Here is a 16223-nt window from a genome sequence, read left to right as displayed (position 1 = left end):
AACCATCTCCTAAGATACTGCATTTATATTTTCATTTGCATAGCAGTCAAATCTCTTGCATTCTTGCAAAAAGTCCTCACCCTTCCAAGTATTTAAATAGGTTTGTACATGTCACTAGCTTTGAGGATTCCTGGACTACCTGTGTTTTCTCAAACCCTGTCTGGTGATCACACACCTCTTTACCTCTAGCACCTCCTGCAGCAGTGGGATCACTTCCTATAATTTCTGATCCCAGGTTCCTGTTTCTTACTCAGAAATGGAGTTCAAGCAATTGGCAATATTTGTCAAACTTATGGTTATCTAGGATGCAAAAGGTGTTCTGATCTTACCACATAGAACCAGACAAGCATAAAAGGGGTAACAAGGTGTGGAGCTGGATGAACACAGCAGGCCAGGCAGCATCAAAGGAGCAGGAAAAATGACGTTTTGGGTCTGGACCCTTCTTCAGAAATGGGGGAGGGGAAGGGGGCTCTGAAATAAATAGAGAGAGGGGGAGGTGATGATAGAAGGTGGATAGAGGAGCAGTTAGGTGGAGAGAAGACGGACAGGTCAAGGAGGCAGGGATGAAGCCAGTACAGGTGAGTGTAGGTAGGGAGTTGGGATGGGGGTTGGTTAGTGAGGAGGGAGGGGCGGGTAGGTGGGAGGAAAGACGGACAGGTCAAGGAGGTGGGGATGAGGCTAGTAGGTAGGAAGTGGGGTGGGGGTTGGTCAGTGAGGTGGGAGGAGCGGATAGGTGGGAGAAAAGATGGACAGGTCATGGAGGCAGGGACGAGAGAGGCTGGTCTTGGGATGAGGTCGGGGGTGGGGAGATTTTGAAGCTTGTAAAGTCCACATTGAGACAAAACTTCCAATTCCCTGGGCCTTAACACCTCATCTTCACCATGGATGTCGAGTCCCTACATACATGCATTCCCCATGCAGATGGCCTAAAAGCCCTCCGTTTCTTCCTCTCCCACAGCCCTGACCAGTTCCACTCCATTGACATCCTTATCCATCTAACCCCGAACTCGTCCTTACCTTTAACAACTTCTCCTTCAACTCCTCTGCTTCCTACAGATGAAAGGAGTGGCCATGGGTACCCACATGGGCCCAAGCTATGCCTATCTCTTTGTAGGATACAAAGAGGGAACAGTCCCTCTTCCGAAGCTATACTGCCACCATCCCCCATCTCTTTCTCCGTTACATCGATGACTGTATTGGCGCCGCCTCGTGTTCCCACGAGGAACTCAAACAGTTCATCCACTTTACTAACACCTTCCACCCCAACCTTAAATTCACCTGGACCATCTCTGATACCTCTCTCTCCTTTCTGGACCTCTCTGTCTCCATCTCTGGTAACCACCTGGAAACTGATATCTATTTCAAGCCCACCGAGAAGCTACCTAGAATACACCTCCTCTCACCCACCTTCCTGCAAGAATGCCATCCCCCATTCCCAATTCCTTCGCCTCCAGCGCACCTGCTCCTAAGATCAGGCGTTCCACTCCCGGACATCCCTCGTTTTTCAAGGACTGCAACTTCCCCTCCACAGTGGTCGTAAACACCTTCGACCGCATCTCTTGCGTTTCCTGCACGTCAGCCCTCACACCCCCTCCCCGCGATAACAACAAAGACAGAATTCCCCTTGTCCTCACTTATCACCCCATCAACCTCCGGATTCAACGCATCATTCTCCGCCACTTCCGCCACTTGCAATCTGACCCCACGACGAACGATATATTTCCCTCCACACCCTTATCTGCCTTCCGGACGGACCACTCTCTCCGTGACTCCCTTGTCCGCTCCACACACCCCTCCAGCCCCACCACACCCGGCACTTTTCCCTGCAACCGCAGCAAGTGCTACACCTGCCCCTACACCACCTCCCTCACCTCCATCCCAAGCCCCAAGAAAACCTTCCACATTAAACAGATGTTCACCTGCACATCTGCTAATGTGGTATATTGTATCCGCTGTTCTCCATGTGGCCTCCTCTAAATCGGGGAAACCAAGTGGAGCTTGGAGACTGCTTTGTGGAGCACCTATGCTCGGTTTGCAACAAACAACTGCACCTCCCAGTCGCGAACCATTTCAACTCCCCCTCCCACTCCTTGGATGACATGTCCATCCTGTCCTCCTCCAGTGCCACAACGATGCCACCTGAAGGCTGGAGGAACAGCACCTCATATTCCGCCTGGGAACCCTGCAGCCCAATGGTCTCAATGTAAACTTTACAAGCTTCAAAATCTCCCCACCCCCGACCTCATCCCAGGACCAGCCCCTCTCATCCCCGCATCCTTGATCTGTCCGTCTTTTCTCCCACGACCAACCCCCACCCCCACTTCCTAGCTACTAGCCTCATCCTTACCTCCTTGACCTATCCGTCTTCCCTCCCACCTACCTGCCCCTCCCTCCTCACTAACCAACCCCCATCCCAACTCACTACCTACACTCACCTGTACTGGCTTCATCCCTACCTCCTTGACTGTCCATCTTCTCTCCACCTATCTGCTCCTCTATCCACCTTTTATCATCACCTCCCCCTCTCTCTATTTATTTCAGAGCCTCCTTTCCCTCCCCTATTTCTGAAGAAGGGTCCAGATCCGAAACGTCATTTTTCCTGCTCCTCTGATGCTGCCTGGCCTGCTGTGTTCATCCAGGTCTACACCTTGTTATCTAAGACTCCAGCATCGGCAGTTCCTACTATCTCCAAGCATAAAAGGCATCCTTTCTGGTCGCCAATGATAGACAGTCCCCAGTTCTGTAACCAACTGAGGCTGTGATAAATAAAACACTCGATGCTGAATTCTAACAGTGAAGACTTGTGTAAGACCATGACCTATAAATTTACGAAGCTCGCCTTTAAGAACCTTGATCTCTAAAAATAAACTGAGAAATTGAAATGATAAAAGTTAATGAAAACACTGGAGTTGATTTTTTTTTCACAATTGAGAAATGGAAATTACCGTCAAATTATTTAACAACAAGCTGTGAAAAAAAACAATTTAACGAAACAAACAAGCTCTTACCTGTTACCCACCAATCAGCTCCCCTCACAGTGTTACATGCCTATCGGATTTCTTTGTCATTGTGCTGTGGAAAGCTCATGCATGATTTTCATTGACTCACCCAGTTTCCCTCCAGGTTCCTCTTTCTACTCTCACCAACTCCCTGCCACCACATTTTCTGTTTATATCCGTTTTTATGTGTCTACATTGTTTCCCTTCAGGCTGGTTGTCATTATCTCTCTGCCAGATTTATTTTACCTGCTATCATGTGGTTGGCCTCTCAGGCTCCCTTGGAGTGTTCTTTCTGCTGTTGTTTCTACCAAATCCTCATGTTTATTTCCTTCATTCATGCCAACATTGTTATAAAATAAAATCTGTAATCACCACATTATACAAAGGGAAACCTTAAGAAAAAAACTATCATCATCCAAAGCCTTAAAGAGCAAAGTACAGTACAGCACAGGAACAGGCTCTTCAACGCACCAAGACTTCACCCATATGTGAAATCTTTCTCAACTAAAAGTCCTTTTGCTTTGACATGGTCTGTATCCCTTTGTTCCCTGCCTATTCATGTATCTTTCAAGACACCTCTTAAATGTTGCAATTGTATCTGCTTCTGCCACTTCCTCTGGCAGCCCATTCCAGGCGCTTATCATCCTCTGCGCAAAAAACTTGCTTCTCACGTCCCCTTTAAAATTTTCCCCCTTTTACCTTAAATCTACATCCCTATTAAATGACATTTCTACACTGGGAAAAAGACTCTGACTATCCACTTATCTATGCCTCTCATAATTTTGTAAACTCACCCCTCTGACCTTCCAAGTAAAAACAAACCAAATTTGTCCAATCTCTTCTCATAGCTAATATCCTCCAAACCAGGCAACATCGAGGTAAATCTTTTCTGTACCCTCTCCAAAAGCCTCCACATTCTTCTGGAAGTTTGGCGACCAGAACTGTATGCATATTCCAAAATTTCGGCTTACTAAAATTTGATATAGCTGTAACATGACTTGCCAAACTTTATACTCTATGCACTGACCAATGAAGTCAAGCATGCCATACGCCTCTTGACCACCTTACTCATTTGTGTTGCCACTTCCAGTTCTGTACTCCTAGATCCTTTGGTCTGTTAATGTTTCTAAAGGTTCTATCATTTACTGTAAACTTCCCTCCTACATTCAACCTTCCAAAATGCATCACCTTGCTTTTGTCAGGGTTAAATTCTGTCTGCTATTTTTCTGCCCAAGTTTCCAGTCTATCTATATCCTGCTGTATCCTCTGGCAATCCTCCTCACTGCCCAGAGCTCCCCAAATTTTATGTTGTCAGCAAACTTACTAATCAGACTACCTACATTCTCCTCCAAATCATATTATATATATACATAAAACAAAAAACAGGTGTCCAAGTACTGATCCTTGTGGAACACCACTGGTCACGAATCTTCAATCAGAAGAACAACCTTCCACTGCTATTGTCTGTCTTCTATGACCAAGCCAGTTCTGCATCCATCTGTGGATCCCATGTGACTTCACCTTCTGTATCAGCCTGCCATGAGGGACCTTGTCAAAGGTCTTGTTAAAGGCCTTCTAGACAACATCTACCTCATCAATCATCTTTGTCACTTCCACAAAAAATTCAGTCAAGTTTGTGAGACACTATACCCCCCACACAAAGCCGTGCTGCCTATTGCTAATAAGTCCATATTTTTCCAGATGTGAGTAAATCTTGTCCTTCAGAATCTCCTTTAGTAATTTCCCTACCAGATGTAAGGCTCACTGTTGCCCTTTTTAAATGAAAGAATGACATTGATTATTTTCCAGTCCTCCTGTAACTACAAAGGATGCAAAGATTTTGTAAAAGGTCCAAAGATTTCTTCCCTCACCTCATTCAGTACTCTGGAATAGATCCCATCAGCTCCTGAGGACTTGCCTACCTTCATTTTTTCAAAACACCCAACATCTTTTATATCGACATATCCCTCTCTAGACTCACCATCCACCGTGTCCTCCTCCTTTGTGAAGACCAATGCAATGTATTCATTAAAGACCTCATCCAATTCCTCTGGCTCCACATATAAATTTCATCCTTCATTTTTTAGTACACCTACCCTTTCCCGAGATACCTTTTTGTTCCTTATATATGTATGAAAAGCCTTGGGATTTTCTTTAATTTTTTTGTTTGTCATGACCCCTTTTAGCCCTCCTAACTCCTTGTTTAAGTTATTTACTGCTCTCTTTATAGTCTTTGAGGGCTCTGTCTGTTTTCAGTTTCCTAAGCCTTACATATGCCTCCTTTTTCTTTTTTGACTCAACTCACAATTTCTTGTTATCCAAGGTTCCTGAATCTTGCCATTCTTTTCCTACATTTTCACAGGAACCTCTCGTGTTCTTCTAAGCAATAGAGAATACAGGCCTTGTCTTCTCAATCTCTTTTGATAGGATTGTCCCACCATCACAGGAATGCAGCTGGTCCATTCACCTTTTGTCATTAATGTACATCGCCTGTGCATTTAAGACTTCTTTAGTCTCCCATTCTCCCTACTCCCCTTGTACAAAAGATCCTTCGAGACTTCATCATGATGACAGTGGACACAGCCACAGAATTCTGCTGATTCAGTTGCTACCTGAAAGTAAACACAGAAAATACTGGAGAAATTCAGCACGGCTGGCAGCATCTGTGGAGAAACAAGAGTTAACGTTTAATCTGATATGACTCTTCTAACAAACTGAAAGGGGTTACAACATGGTTTTATACTTTAGACAGAGGTAGAAGAGGAACAAGGGAAATAGATCATCTGAGAATTATGCAGCACACTTGTTTAAAAGATCAGCTCCACAAATGATCAAAGATGCGGAGTTCTCAGGTTTTAGTCCTTAGTATCCAAAATTCCAGGCTATCTTCTACTCCCCTCTAAACATCTCCATTTCTTACTGGTTCCTTAATCTTTGCTCACTTTTGGACCTAATTGCCACCTAATGTCAGTTGTTAATTCCTGGAGAGACATTAAATAATATGTATCCATACTGTCCTAGAGATCAGCACAGAAAAAGGCCCTTCAGGCCATTGAGTCTGCATTAGTCAAAATCAAGCACATAACTATTCCAATCTCATTTTCCAATACTTGGCCCATATTCTTGGCATTGCAAGTGCATATTAAATACTTCTTAAATGTTATGATGGTTTCTGCCTCTACCACCATTACAGGCAGTTAGTTCCAGATTCCCAACACCCTCTGGGTGAAAATGTTTCCCGAACCTCCCCCCCATCTCCTGTAAATTTCCAGCACCTTCCCATAAATCTATGCCCTCTGGTCATTGATTGTGCCAACAATGGGAAAAGTCCCTTCTTATATACCCAATCTATGCCCCTCATAATTTTATACTTCACTACCAGGTCTCGTCTCAATTTCCTCTATTCTAAGGAAAATAATCCCAGTCTGTCCAATCTCTTTTAATAACTGAATCTCTCCAGCCGAGGCAACATTCTGGTAAATCTCCCTCTTATATAATGTAGATTCCAGGACTGCACAAAATATTCTGGCTATTGCCTAACCAACATTTCATACAGTTCCAGCAACCCTCCCCGCTTTTAAACCCCATGCCTCAGCTAATAATGGCAAGAATTCCATATGCCTTCTTAACCACTTTATCCACCTGTCCTGATAGCTTAAGAGACCAGTGTTCAAGCACACTAAGGTCCCTTTGTTCCTCAATGCTTCCCAGGGTCCTACTGTTCATCATGTATTCCCTTGCCTTTTTGTCCTGCCCAAGTATATCACTTCATATTTATCTGGATTGAATTCCATTTACCACTGATCAGCTCACATGAGCCTCTCTCTCTTGTAATTTAATGCTACCCTCCTCACTATTTACCACCCCATCAATTTTTGTATCATCTGCAAACTTAATAATACAGTGGATTTCCAATTAAATGTCTTTTATTTATTCAGGAATATGCACATTGCTGGCTAGGTCAACATTTATTGCCCATCCAATTTGTCCTTGAGAAGGTGGTGTGAGCCGCTTTCTTGAACCACTGCAGTACGTTTGGTGTAGGTACACTCAGTCTTATCAGTAAGAGAGTTTGGGATTTTGGCTCAGCAATAGTGACAAACAGCAGCAATGTAGTTCAAAGTCAGCATGTTGTGTGGCTTGCAGGCAAACTTGTAGATGGTGGTGTTCCGTGCATCTGCTGTCCTTGTTCTTCTGGGTGGTTGAGGTCACAGGTTTGCAAGGAGCAGCCAAAGGAATCTTAGTGAATTATTCAGTAATATTGGACTTGTGATCAATGGGTAATCACTTGATAAACATGTAGTGATGGAAGTAACAACTGTTAACCTTGTGCCTGGCTTTTCTTGTCAGCAGCATGATCTTTACTTACTGCATACGCCAGGATACTTCCTGCAGGCGAAAAACAAGCTAAGCAGGACAGAAACTAAAGCAAAAATAAAATTCAATGGGTGTACTTACATGGCAATAATTAGAATTGTTTTGTTCAGGTGACCACTTATTTTAATTCCAATGACTACTTTATATAAAAATACCTCAGTTATCTGGGTTTTTTTGCAAAATGTGAACAGATATTGAGTATAATACACTTAAGGGGTTAACTTGCAAAACAGTATCATTTATCCACATGTATGGGCAGAAAATTACGGCCCTCCCCATTCCCAACGAAAAGAAAGTCATTGGTAAGCTGAACGTCCTGATGAAACCCTGGACCCAGGTAGGTAGAGGGCATTGGTTGGGAAGTGTTTGACTGCTATGAGTGGGATGGGGGTAGGGGTGAGGGTGAGGAGTTGTTCTGGTTGGGAGAATTTGTTTAAAATTACACATTTAAAAGGAACGGGTTACTATCTTTTGAAGAGGTGTCCTGATGACCAAAGGGCAGCCTTCAAAGACAGGACCCCACTTCTTCCTGTGCTTTATAAAACTTGCAAATAAAATGGACTGCCCATGCCAACAATTCTGTTGTTTAGGTGAGGTAATATAGGGGTCAACTGAGCTTTTAACAAGCTCAACTGATGCTTAATTATTTAATTATATATGGTGAGCCATCTGCCTGCTCTCTATATTATAGGAGGTAAGCTTAGGGATGGTGGGAAGATGGATGGCTAAGTCCTGAACTATTTTAACGTACCCTCGACTGAAAACATACTCAGTGGGGGAGTGTGGTGGGGGCACATAATATCCAGCCCTATATCTTACTAGCTTTAATGAGAACACCTTCATTGTTTGGTCATCAATCCTTTACTCAGAAGAAAAGCGTTTGGATTTGGTTCATATCTGAGGAAGTTTTTGAGCATGTCCATGCCATCCAAAGATCCCTGCCACTTTAACACACTGCACTGTTCCCTGGCCAACATCTCTGTCTCAGGCTTGCTGCAGTGTTCCAGTGAAGCTCAGCAGAAGCTGGAAGAACAACACTTCATTTTTTTGCTTGGGGACCCCGTAGCCCTCCGGACTCAATATTGAGTTTAATAATTTTAGGGCCTAAACTCTCCCATGTCCTAGCCCCCTACCCGACACACCAGGCCTTGTTATCACATAGTCTGCCATTACCTATTGTTAGTCATTAACAATCGCAATTAACAGCTATTCACCTTCCTAGCTAGATCGTTACCAACTCCTTTGTCTATCCAACTGCTCTTCTCTCTCTTTGGGCTCTATTCCCACCTATCGTCAACTTCTTACCACTAGCGGCCACCCTATCTTCTGCATATAAACTTACATTTTCCTAGCTACCATCAGTTCTGAGGAAGGGTCACTGGACCCAAAATGTTAACTCTGATTTTTCTTCACAGATGCTGCCGGACCTGCTGAGCTTTTCCAGCAACTTCTATTTTTGTTCCTGATTTACAGCATGCATAGTTCTTTCAGTTTCCATCCAAAGATCCCCCCGATTTAAGGATAGAGCTTCTGTACTGTAAACTAACCTAATGATGGAAAAAAAACCTTAATATACTTCAAAAAATATTGCTTCCAAAGTGTACCAACAACTAATAATCATTTAAAGCTTGCCATCTCTTGGATACTGGAGCTCTGGGATACCTGCTTGTATCAATTAGCCATTACTATGCAGATCAATGAGAATTGGAGAATTGAGAGTTGAGTTGCCACAGAAACCAGCAGACAGAAGGCTAAGATTGTGAAAAAAAGGGTTTCCTCTAATATAAACTGTGCTGAAACCTTTGTATTTTTGAGAAGTTCTCCTGTGTAACTATGAGAAACTTGTCACAGCATATATTTGAATAAAGTCTTTAATTGCTGAACCTCATGATTTAAAGGGACTACTTTACCATAGCATCACCTACTTGGAATGTTTGTTGGCAAAGTGTTATCGACTTGAAGCAGGCCAGGGAAGGTATTGGAAGTAAATGTTGTAAAATCCTTGGCCAAGGAGATGGTTCTCTTCCCACCAAACGACAAATACTTTATGACTTACTCAACCAGCTATGAAACTATTTGATTGGAGTTATTTTAAGATATAAATAACTATCTTGACATTCTAAAATTTATAGTATTCTGGTGCAATCAACATAGTGTAGCAGTACTTCTTTCTAAACTGCACAGCAAAACTGTATTTAAAAGCGTATAAAGGGGTGTCATCGTGGGCGTAGGAGTACAGAAATTTTTCTGTAAGAATTTGAGAGGATGTGCAAAGTGAGTTTAATAAGTACGACTGATGAGCTGAAGCAAGTTCAAACAAATACTGTTGATCACAAACTGTTCTCACAGATAACAATGTTGGTTGTGGATAAGCATAAACAGTGGATCTCCGTGTTAGACAAAACAGGCCAGAGATTATGGCTCAAATCTTCCAAGCTGTGGCATCTCCACCAAATAATTCAGAGCTGAACTTCTGATCTAGAAATTTTTCCTGAAATGAAATGAAGCTGTTTATTTATGGTATTGGATTGTCAGAGGAAATCAAGCCAGGCACCTTTTTAAGTCACTGGCTGCCATTTTCTGGACAGTAATATTAAGTATCCCAGTGCTTCTTTGAAAAGCAGCGGAGAAAAGGTAAGTGTGTAAGGGACTAGGGAGGGTGAGGTAAGCAGTTAGGAGGGGCAGGATGGATGAGGTAGTAGGGTGAGTACATGACTAAAGAGCTTGGGTGGGTCAGTTGGGAGAGTTAAGTGGTTAACAAGGCACAGTGGTACACAGGTAGCTAACAGGCGATAGGTACATCAAAGACAGGTGACTGAGGTGTCAGAGTACCAGGTGGGTGAAATGTTGATGAAAGATGTTTATGGTTGACTGAGCTGGCAGCTGGGGAACATGGAAGGGTGACAGACGGATGAAGTGTGGAATGGGTTGGGCATAGTTGGACTGGGTCAGGCGAGGGAGGCTAGTTAGCTTTGGTCAGAATCTCATGGAGCTAGGTCAGAGGGGTAGGGGTTTGGTGCAGTGGGGAGTCAAGGGAGATCGACTGATGGGGAGGATCTGTAAAAGCCATTGGAGCGTGAGTTGTATTGTTACCCAGGAGTAAGGCCAGGCTTTTCCTTGCCTAACATTTCCTGGTAACTATCTAGGTAAGTCAGAACTGTTGGCAGTCTCCCAATCTAACAGCGTCAGAAACTTTCTTGGAAGTTCCTATGCAGCAGAGGAATTTCTCAAAGTAAATCCTATATTCCCAGGATATTCCCAAGGAGTGTGTGAATTGTCATTTCCATGGGGGCCCATAGCATACCTGCCAAGGTGAGTCCATTCTCCAACGATCTGGCCCTTTGCCGGATCAGTAATATTACACCATGTGAAAAAATAATTTTACAGCTAATAGGGAAAGTCATCAATGTAATATTCAATAAACTATTAAACAGAAATATCCAAACATTGATTTTTTTTTGTTTATCTATTCAGCATTGGCTATATGTGACATTGCTGGCAAGGCCAGCATTATTACTTAGTTGCCATGAACTGATTGGCTGTCTGAGCCATTTCAAAAGATTGTTAATAATCAACCACATTGTTATGGTCTGGATCTGTTAGTCAGATCTGGTAGAAATGGAAGATTTCCTTCCCTAAAGGACATTTCTGAATCATATGGGTTTTTACAATATTAGACTAGCTTTTTGATTCCAGGTTTTATTATATTCAAATCTGACAAGGCATCGTGATGAGATTCAAAACCATATCCCTGGAACATCAGACTAGGTCTCTGGATTACTCATCCAGTAATATTACCACTATGCCATTGCCTCCACTTAAGGAGTAAAACCACTCTATTATAGCTTGGCAGCAGCTTGTACGTCACTTGTTTCTCAATTGATTAGCTTCTTTTTATTTTATACTTTCTTAAAAATAAGTTTGCAAGACTTTGTGCGCTTAGGTGTATTAATGCAAGTCTTTTTAACAAGTTTTGCTTTTCGTTTTAAAAATTGGTACATCCTGCTTGCCTTCAGTCAGTCCAATTCTCAAGGTGCCACAGAGGAATTGTATTGTGGAAGGGTCAGCTGGAATGTATAGCATTGGGTTAAGATACTAAAAGGGGTGATTTCTTAGATATTTATTCTCTACTGACAACTTGGAATATACAAAACATTGCATTTGGAATATTACGAATTAAAATGCGTAACTGAGAAATGAAATACAGTTTTGTTACACCGGCTACAATCCAAAGCTACCTGAACACTATTTCAACTGAATGCTAGTGTAAAACAAGGAGAGAAATTTTTTGCCAGAGGATCCATTATGTGACTATCTTTGAAGAGGCTGTAGAACACGTCCACTGAAAAAAACTCACCTGTCCAGGTACCCATAGTACTGACCATCATAGTCATCTGCCATATGCCAAAAGGCAGTAGGCATATTCATTTCTGCCAAAAAAAGCAAGTAAATAAAATACTTCATGTTTGACTAGAAAGTGCGCTTGTAAATATAGCTTACGGTTATTCATACTATTTTTGAAAGAGTATTGCAAATGTTCCTTGTGATTCAATGCATTATATATTTTGCATTAAAAATCCACTTTAAGAATACTTGTAGACATGATGTGGTAGATAGCGACATCATAGGCAAGTTGGCATTATAGCTACAAGACAAAAATATGTGCTTGACAGTTAATTTGGTTTCTACAATAGGTAGCATGTGCAACATAATGTGGGTAAGTGCAAATAAATCCACTTTGGGAGGAAGAGGGAAATTAGGATGGGCAATATATGCCTTACCAGCAGTGCTTTCATCTCACAAACAAATTTTAAAAAGACAATTATTCTTTTCCAAGGTGAAAGATCAAATTCAAGGTTTCTCATATACAAAGCACAGAAAGCTAGTATACAGATAAAGCAAGCAATTAGAAAGACAAGTGCGATGTTAGTGTTTAAGGCAAGGGGATGGCAACGTAAGTGTAAAGTTGTGTACAATTATATAGGGCTTTGGTCAAGTCATAAATTGTAATATACAGTTTTTGATCTTTTTACCCAAAAAGTATAAAATTCCCTTACAGAAAGTATCACAAAGTTTCCAGGATTAAATGGTTGCCCAATGAGGATAGATTGAGTATAATTGGCTTGTACTCAATGGAGTTATATTAAAAAAATTCTCTCCTTGAAATGTATATGAAAAAATCTTAAAGAGCTTGATGAGGTAGATTGTGAAAGGTTTCTATCCTGGCTGCACAGTTTAGATCTCGGCGTCAGTGTCTCAGGCTAAGGGCTCAGTCATTTATGGCTGTGATGAGGAGAAACTTCTTCAAACAGAAGGTTGCATTCGCTACTCCAGGGGGCTGAGGTTACTCAAATACATTCAAGATTGAGATAGAATTTTGGACGCAAAGAGAAGCAAGGGATGTGGTGGTTGACAAGAAAGTGAAATTAAGATGAAAAAAAATCGGCCATGAAGACTGCCATGGGTTTGGTGGGTGATGTGTCCTAATTTTGCTCCTATTCCTCATGCACCCCTTCAGAAGGACCAACCTTCAACTATATGGCCTTTTAGAAACATAGAAATGTAGAAGAGAGGAGCAGGAGGAAGCCATTCAGCCCCTCAAACCTGCTCTACCATTCTTCACGATCATGGCTGATCGTCCAACTCAATAGCCTAATCCTGCTTTCTCTCCATAAACTTTGATCCCATTCGCCCCAAGTGCTATATCTAGTCACCTCTTGAATACATTCAATATTTGGCATCAACTACTTCCTGTGGCAATGAATTCCACAGGCTCACCACTCTTTGGGTGAAGAAATGTCTCCTTATCTCCGTCCTAAATCGTTCCCCCCAAATCTTCATACTGTGACCCCTGGTTTTGTACACACTCACCATCGGGAACATCCTCCCTGCATCTACCCTGTCCAGTCCTGTTAGAATTTTATAAGTCTCTATGAGATCCCTCCCTCATTTCTCTGAACTCTAGCAAAAACAATCCCAACCTAGTCAATCTCTCCTCATACATCAGACCCATCATCACTGGAATCAGCCCGGTAAATCTTCGCTGCGCTCCCTCGAGAACAAGAGCATCCTTCCGCAAAAAGGAGACCAAAACTGTACAATTGCAAGAACACATCCCTGCTCCTGTACTCGAAACCTCTCACAATGAAGGCCAACACACCATTTGCCTTCTTTACCGCCTGCAGCACCTGCATGTTTACCTTCAGCGACTGGTGCACAAGGACATCCAGGTCCCGCTGCACACTCCCATCTCCCAATTTACAGCCATTCTGGTAGTAATATGCCTTTTTGTTTTTGCTTCTGAAGTGAACAACCTCACATTTATCCAAATTATACTGCATCTGCTATTGATTTGCACACTCACCCAACCTGTCGAGATCATGCTGAAGGATCTCTGGGTCCTTCTCACAGTTCACCCTCCCATAGATTAACAGAGTATTTCACTTCATTAATACCATAGCCAAAATGAATGCTAGAAATGTTGCTGTGAACTGGCATTCAGCAATGCCAAGGAAATGGGTTGCTGTAACTCTTAAGCAGTCAGCAAGCACGAGTAAATCAGAGAATGGTTGACCACAACTAGCAGCCTGCTGAACAGAGAAGAATTCTGTTGTTGCCTTCAGTATTCCTAGAAGCAGCTGAACACACACTGCTGCAGGTGCTCAAGGAATTCAGTGAGGTCATCGAATCACAGACTCACCACTGGACCAGCAAACCCCAGCACCCAACACTTACAGTATCACTGGAAATCTGACAAGAGCTTAATATTTGAATTATTAGGCTGAGAGAAACAAACCTGCTCAACAACTTAACACAAAATGGGAGGAAACATTTTGCTTGAACAAAGGAGGTTTTATCACTGGTCACATGATCACTGGCACTGTGTTGAAGACAGGTTCATCATGCAAATAATTGTAAGAGATTACTCATCTCCAGTTTTGGTAATGTTTTATGACAAACACTAACAGGCTGGTTTTTCCAGGCATTGAGGTTCTTGGTTGCTGAAGGGAGAAGAGTCTGATTCATTCAGTAAATGGCCACTTAAAGGCAATGGAAAGCAGGAGTGCTTCGCCCCAGTTCGCTAAGCTTCAATTTTTACCCTCTTGGATTGATCAATCCTCTTCCTAATAGTCAATGTGATTCCCACTTTTTCTCAAGCTTCAGGGCTGGAGTACATACTGAAAGTGGAGTCTCTGTACCCCAGGATAAAGGTCAGGGTAGGGCCCTTGTGGTGTAATTGGAGTATCCCTACATGTGAGGCTAGGAGGCCCTTGTTCAAATCCCACATGCTTCAGAGGTGTGTCATAACATCTCTCACCAGGTTAGTTAGGAAAATATTTAGAAAGCAGGAGAAGGAAGCCTCAGCTTGTCTGGTAGGCCCTACTTTAAATTTTTAGCTTTTTATTTAGCAGGAGATGTGTCTTCCTTCCACCTCCAGGAGGATGTCCTGCGTAACAGAGCCAGTCAGAGGCCAGCAGGGCATTGCTACATCATAATTAGTGGCCAGTGCTGGTACTGCAGGAGGACTGGGAGGAAGTGGAACCATGGACACCTCCAAATCAAAGAACCTGCTGGGTTAGCGGGGCCTGGCAAGGGAATAGAGACATGTTGGACAAGATGTGCTGAGAACTAGATACAGAGAGACAAGGTTCTCTCTAATTGACATAAAGGACCCTGGAATTCAGCACTCACTTTCGCTTATCAGCACATGCATGGTTAAACTTTTTGGGCTAGATATTGGGTGCAGGCCTCTTCTGCCTCATGTTAAAACAAATGAGGCAGAATGATGCTCTAATTATCGAGTCAAAGGCCTCAGTTTGGCCAGGGGTGGCCTGATCTAAAGCCTTCCCATCACCTGTCAAATCAAGGCAGGGTGGGTCGACCAAAGGCATTTCACCCTAATTCATCTGTAATTCTGCTTGTTTTTCTAGCAGGGCTGATGTGGAAAAGATATTTCTTCCAGTGGGAGATATAGAAAAAGAGAATTTAGGTGAAATTTTATCTTAGAGGGTTGTGAGACTTTCAAACTCTCTTCCTGAAAAGGTAATTGAAGTAGAGATTTTGAATATTTTAAGCAAGAGGGTGAAAGCTTACCAGGGACAAGCAGGAACGCAGATTTGAGGTTACTATCAGATTAGTCATAATCTTATTGAATGGTGGAGCAAGCTTGTGTGGCTGGATGGTCTATACCTGCTCCTTCTTTATATGTAGGTGGCCCATAAATTCAGACCTCAGTGTTGGATCAAACTCTAATTCATTCCTGGACAAAAAAAAAGAACTGCAGATACTGGAAATCAAAAACAAAATCATAAATTGCTGGAAAAACACAGCAAGTCTGGCAGCATCTGTGGAGAGAAAGCTGTGGAGTTAATGTTTTGGGTCCAGTGACACTTTTCCCGAACAGTTCTCTCCACAGATGCTGCCAGACCTGCTGCGTTTTTCCCGAAATTTCTGATTTTGTTCCTAATCCATTCCTGACTTGCTTTTAAGCTCGACTGCTTGCCAATCTGGCCAGTTGTTGTACAGATGCAGCAATGCTTTACAGTAGGAAATGTACTTCCAGGATGAGTTTTAGTAACCATCATGAATGCACATAGAACTCTTTGGAATATTCATTGTGTGATGAACACTAATCACACACATATTTAACTGCAGAATCCACCTGCCAAAAGAAAAAAATGAATACTGATTCCTTACAGTCCTTTAACTAGGCAATAGATGACCAACTGGAAAAAAAAAGTCATCACAACATATGGAATGAAAAATTAAATCACGTACTATTTTTGCTGATTTAGAAAATGCAGGCAGGGCGTAACTTACATCTGAGGAAAATCCAGGTTCAGGCAG

At 42.5% G+C, this 16223-nt stretch overlaps 1 pseudogene; it reads right to left on the bottom strand.

The window, feature by feature from the left end:
- Positions 1-8215: 8215 nt before the first annotated feature.
- Positions 8216-16223, bottom strand: part of LOC109914115 — a 49237-nt pseudogene continuing 41229 nt past the window's right edge.

The sequence above is a fragment of the Rhincodon typus genome, chromosome 3, assembly GCF_021869965.1.
Source record: "Rhincodon typus isolate 14 chromosome 3, sRhiTyp1.1, whole genome shotgun sequence".
Lineage (NCBI taxonomy): Eukaryota > Metazoa > Chordata > Chondrichthyes > Orectolobiformes > Rhincodontidae > Rhincodon > Rhincodon typus.
The sequence above is the reverse complement of the archived record's forward strand: the minus strand, read 5'-3'. Positions and strand labels throughout refer to the sequence as shown.